Source organism: Cryptotermes secundus, unplaced genomic scaffold (genome assembly GCF_002891405.2).
Source record: "Cryptotermes secundus unplaced genomic scaffold, Csec_1.0 scaffold131, whole genome shotgun sequence".
In the NCBI taxonomy this organism is placed as follows: domain Eukaryota; kingdom Metazoa; phylum Arthropoda; class Insecta; order Blattodea; family Kalotermitidae; genus Cryptotermes; species Cryptotermes secundus.
Genome location: NW_019742552.1, coordinates 231,668 through 238,297, shown reverse-complemented (window position 1 = coordinate 238,297; position 6,630 = coordinate 231,668).

Sequence of the window (6,630 nt, the reverse complement as noted above, 5' to 3'; positions counted from 1 at the left end):
TGAATGAATGAATGAACTACGGCAGAATTACAGACTGGTAGTAGCCACTGCAAAAGCTCAGTCGGCAGGAAGGTTAAGCAATAGCCATTTGTACAAAAAAAGGCGTCGCTGATGATTAAATTGGAGTAGATCTCAGAAACGACGGTTTTTAACACAGCATTGTCACAGCTGATCGGCCGAGAGGAATTTTCTACTTTTTTTTTTTTAGCCATGAAAGCCTAAAATCTTACCTACTATTTATCAAAACCCACCCTCTCTGATGTGAGACCTAGGCCCTTGTACTGTAGAACACCTTCCTCAGCTTTTCTAACTGTATCGTTTAACTAGTATCTCGTCACTCATATCCATAGGGAGAACGTTTTTCATCAGTTCCATGTGAAAGCCTCAAATCTTACATAAAAATATTTCATCTAAATCCAATTTCCATTTTCTGAAATACACTAAACTATTTTAGAATTATAGGTAGAAAAATTTAATATTCATACGTATTTAGGACAGCTGTGGTTTGGTAAAACTTATTAAAAATTATTACTCTGTTCACAGATAATTGTACTTGTAACGTCTGTCCACAACTTACCCTTGAAAACTGTTGAAACAGCGTTTTTTCTGTTACTTTAATTGTTGTGAATGTATAACAATAAAATCAATGCCATTAAACCAGAGAATATTACTTAATTCCTCAAAACTGAATACAAATGCTCTGCTGAAAGTCAGTGAAAGTAATCAGAGGATCTGAAGTACAATAAAACAATTAAAGAAAAAAACATTTGTTGAACGAGTTAATGTAGTTATATTTTAAATATCATAACTCTTGAAATCACATTAACTTTTGCAAGTCAGGCTGCCAAATGAACATTAAAACAAATTATACATCCAGATTTGCAATACTACCATTATATTTCACCAACACATGCCGAATATGATCTTCAACAAAGTAGCTGATTAATTTTTTTTAAACTATCTTAGTGGGGGGTGGAGTCCAACTGGGTCCACTCAGCATTGCGGCCACTGATTCGCCTATTGTAGCCTGCTCCAGGTGGTTATGATGATGGAGAATTTGGTGGAATGAAGATTTGCAGGGGAAACCGAAGTACTTGGAGAAAACCCCCTCCAGCGCCACTTTGCCCACCACAAATCACACTTGACCAGACCCAGGATCAAACACGCGCCACCACAGTGGGAAGCCAGCAACTATGGAACTGCCAAGTAGCCGATTAATGACACCCTCTAAGTATAACTTAATAGTTAGTCATATTGACAAGATCACTGAATATCATCGGCCACCTCGTAATTTTATTGAACTTTATTGAATTGTATAATTAAAAACACGCTAATAAAATATAACTGAATACATTGGCCAATGTTACATAATTCACAACAGAGTTTTCCATTCACTTCAATGTATAAGTAAAGTATGACATGATAAACTATTTGGGAAGTTCCAGGTATTAAACATTCACAAATGTAGCTCCTAACAACAAAACACACATAAAGCTTAATATGGACTAATATATTAAAACAATTGCACATATGTATGCTGAATGCTTAATGTTTAATTTATAACTGTACATTACATGTTTTCATCACAAGCAGTCATCAACTCACCAGTTGATATTTATCCTGCATATACAAATTTGTTAAAATGTAAGGAAATGTGTAGAATGTAATGAATGACAATCACAAAAACACTTCTTCATTGCTCAATTGTAGCCTGTTGCACCTCAAATCAATGAATGCATCATGGGCACACAGGGCATCCAGTCCCAGAATGAAGTTACTAGTAGTCAGTGAGTGCTGCCCCAGAGTCAACTTCAATAAAGCTTCATGAAATAGACTACAAAAATAGCTCAGGCCAAGTCGAAACAATCCAAGTAAAGTGCAAAATATCACAGACCTACCAAAGAATGTAGTAGGAGATCTTTCAGCTTCTAAGATGGTCCCAGTACATTCACTGACATCCTGAATCATCCGTAGAGATCTTCAAGTTCCTCATCTAACCTCTTCTTGCATGATACAGAAGAGTTTCTCCTCCCATTTTGGGTGTACTGATGAACTGATTTAACAATTCATCTTTAATTTTCTGGTGTTCAGCTTCAAGACTTGCAGGGCCAACATATGAACTTGCATCACCACATACCCACTCAATCAACGCTGTACATTGTGACATGTGAATCCATTGCATATATAATGGTTTATTGATACACATATCCAGGATGACCAGCTGGAACAGTTGATTGTTGAGTAATGGCTCGATAAGCACTGTTCTCACAACCGTGTAGACAGACGTTTCCTGCACAATGGAGATGTCGCTTTCATGACAATGGATAGCTAAGCTGTTCGACTATGTGTCTCCTATTTGGTACGACAAGCAAATATAAAGTAGCAGCAGTAGCAATAGAGAAGTGAGAAGTGAGTCAGCAGTGAATCAGTGTTCTTTCAAGAGCTAAGCAGAACTAAGCAGAATTTGAGAATACTGGAGACTAGACACCAGTGCAAAATCCAGGCATCAGTGAGAGATTTATTATCCAGAAGGGGTTAAATGTGTGAACTGTTATAATCCAGTGTAATTGTAATAGAGACGTCAAATAAATGCAATCATCAAATCTATAATCCACAATTATTAGTCATGTTACTACAGATACACATGACAATATGGTTCTCTGGCTGCTGCTACTGCTGCCAGATTGTTGGCTTAGCTGTAGCAGTGAACATGGGTTTCAGTTCAGGCAATCTGTTCCTTTTGTACATTTGAATGTATCATTTAAAGCACTAGAGCAATTCTTCTGTCTTCATTTTCTGACCTCTAATTTATTTTACAATAAAATACTCAGTACCAGCATCATTAGGACAAATTTCTGAAGTTGTTTCCTGAAGTCTGGCTCAATGTCTGATAACCATCGACCAAAGGCTGGATTTATTGCCACTTTGAGTCCTGGATGACTCATCAAGAAGCAGGATGTGTCTGAAAAAATTATATGATGTGTTCTTTTAGTGGCTGTACCTCAGAATGTTGTTCATCTGACACCTTTAACCTCCTTCTCAAAATGACTACCCCTCCAGCTCAATAGCATGCTTCATATGGAAAACTCCAGCCTTTCACCAGGAACTGTAGTTTTCGGAAGGGTGTATGTCCATCATATTCCAGTGCTAACCCACCATATTTAATGAAAAGCTGAAGGCACTGCAAATTATCATGATGTAGGCTCTGCAGGAGGTTGTAGGTTTGGACAGAACTCAGCATTGTGCTCAATGTAAACACAGTGGCAAAATCCTGCACTGTACTTTCACTGTCAAAGGCTTCTTGCGAGTCCATAGAATAATGGTAACTTGTGCTACATTTGAATGACCAGTATCAAAGACTTTGAGCCATATAAGAATACCCATAATGTCTCCTTGTGAATTTCAATGCCATACCCCACCTTCAAGTGGTTTGAAGAAGTAGCACTGCTACTGCTCTCTGCATTCCAAGCCATTCAACTGCTCTGAAGATGGAGGCGATACGTTCCTCCGAAACGTCGGCCAAAACGAAGAATACACGGCGCCTAAACCCAGAAGGTGACTTTCTTCATAGTCATCGCCGTGAAAACCTCAAAACTTACTTCAAGAGGTTTGTTTTCATTGCCCATCTAATCAGGAATTCCTTACGTTAACGTATACCTCAGAAAGATGTCAAATAAAAAGGACTTTCCTTTCCAGATAGCACCAGCTATGAAGACAAATACCATGTTCTTATCTTTAACATGGACTTCTAGAAGAACTGCTACCAGTGCAGCCTCATTCAGTTCGAATAAAATGGTCATCTTTACTAAAAGCAATCCATATTTGCTGACCTCTCATCCTCCTGGCTCTATTGCTCTCTCTTCCAGGAACACTTTCAGCCATCCAAAATTCAGTGACTCTTCTGGTTATTTTTTTTTTATTTGCTTAGTGGGGATGAAGTCCAACTGGGTTCACTCGGCACGATGGCCACTGATTGGCCTATTGTAGCCTGCCCCTGGTGATTATGATGATGGAGGATTTGGTGGAATGAAGATTGGCAGAGGAAACCCGCCCCATCGCCACTTTGTCAACCACAAATCCCACTTGACCAGACCAGGGATCGAACCCGGGCCGTCGCGGTGGGAAGCCAGACACTAACCGCTTGAGCTGACTATTCTGGTTAGCTGGTTAACTAAACTAACTTCATGGAGCTAAGCACTTCTTGAGAAGCCACCAGTTGTTCAGCTACATACAAACTTCCAAACATTTTATTGAACCTGAAGGTTTATTACAGCATAAAGCCCTCCACTGGTACCTATTCTGAGCCAGATCAATCCACTCCATACCACTTCATCCTATCTTCCTAAGATCCATTTTAATATTATCCACCCACTTACATCTTGGTTTCCTAGTGGTCCCTTTCCTTTGTCTTTGCCGCCAATATCCTGTATGCATTCCTCTTCTTCCCCTTTCGTGCTACATGCCCTGCCCATCCACCTTGACTTGATAATTCCAATTATACTTGGCGAAATATGCAAGTTACGAAGCTCCTCATTGTGCAGTTTTCACAAACCTCCTTTCACTTAATCTTTTTCCAGTCTAAGTATCCTTCTCAGCACCTCATTCTCAAACACTTTCAGTTTATGTTCCTCCTTTAATGTTGAGGACAAAGTTTTGCACCCATACAGAACCATAGGAAAATTATGGTATTGTATATTCTAAATTTTACGTTTCTAGACACCAGATTAGAAGACAAAGGTTCTGGACTGAATGGTAGCAAGCATTATCCGAGTTCAATCTCCTCTTTTTTTATTTGTTATCATCGTTCCAAAATATCTGAACTGTGCCATATTTTCAAAACATCTGTTACCTGTTTCTTATGTCATGATTTTTCCCTGTATTTTGTTGACGAGACAGCAACATACGAGTATACTTAGTTTTCTCTTCTATTTACTTCTTGGCCAACCACCTTACTAGTGTCATTTAAATTTTGTTTCCTTTTCTTTATCGTATCTATATTATGACCCAGAAGATTCACACCATCAGCATAGACCAACATCTGATATGTCCCATTAAATTTCTGCCCCGGCTAGTTTTCCTGGATATGAGAATCTGTAGCAGAAATTATGTCCAGCAGTGTATTACTTATTTGATACCCATATAAACATGTACCTGTTCCTTACCAGAATTTCATTGTTCTTTGGATTGAAAAATATTATCTAGTATAATACATATGTATATATAAGGTAAAGGTATCCCTGTAACAGGCCACAGAGGCCCATAGGGTTGAGAGACGCCGAGGCGCCCATATTTTCTAGACAATCGGCTCATAGATGGCTGTGAAATCATCAGCCTTACGCCCCGGTCGCTCTTCACAACTCGCGAAGATTCCTGGTACTCATTTCTGTTAGGGTCTGAGTCGACTCTAGAGCCATGGTGCGCCTGGGAGGATTAGATCAATTGAAAAAATCCAATGACTTCTTCGGGATTCGAACTCGCAATCTCCCGACTTGTAGCGTAGTGTCCCAACAAATTACTCTACAGCGTGCCCTAGGATAATATATATATATGATCTAATATTCACTTCTTAATTCTTTCAAAACTTCGTTTTCGTTACTCTTACTTTGTGAGTCACGACAGCTCAGTCAGTAGAACTGCTAGAGGCTCCTTTGCACTTCTCAAAGGGACGCCGAGAAGCTTTCTCTTTACCATCGCATCCGGAACGGTTGTGGCAGAAACTTACTAATACCATATCCAAAGTACCAATAAAGAGACAATTAGCCCGGGTAGATAAGTAGTCGAAGGGGGTACGTGGTAGCGTAATTGAGACACTATGCTAAAAGTCGGAAGTTTGCGAGTTCGATTTCCGATGAGGTCATTGGGGTTTTCAAATTGACCTAATCCTTTCAGCCGCACTATGACTCTGGGGTCGACTCAGCTGCTAACAGAAATGAGTACCAGGAATCTTCCCCGGGGGCAAAGGGCGGCCGGCACGTAAGGCTGACGACCTTACCGCCATCTGTAAGCCGACTGTCTAGAAATGTGGGAGCCTCGACTTCTCACAACGCTATGGGCCTTCATGGCCTGTTACAGGCATAACTTTACCTCTTTTCTGGTTATGTGGCCGAATTGAAGTCTAGTATGAGATTAAGAATTGTTAAATTTTTTTATGTGTTTATAATTAACTGACACTCGTACTCCAAGCTACGAACTCGTGTGTACCCGCATGTTTAGCGTCTGACTTGGCGTCATTAAATTATCTCTCAAGCAACGGCCTCTACGAAATGCAAGCCTATCGCGATGCTTTTCATAGATCATATCATTTTTTCAAGGGCAGGTATGAGACCGTGCTTGATTCAATATGAGAATATTATATTGGACACTGTCCATTGTCTCAGGTACATTTGACGTAGGGTGGTCGCGACGCTTCCAGAGTCGGATCTGTTCCGGTCATCAGTTGATTGCTCACTGTCTGAGGCCCAAATAATGGACAGTGTCCAACATAACATTAATATGGAAACAAAGATGTCCAGCTTCGATAAATACCTGTTGAACAACAACAAAACGATAATAATCACTGGACATACACTTGTAGGTTATTTATAATATTTCGATGGACATCCCATAGTTTCAGTATGAAGAAAACAAACT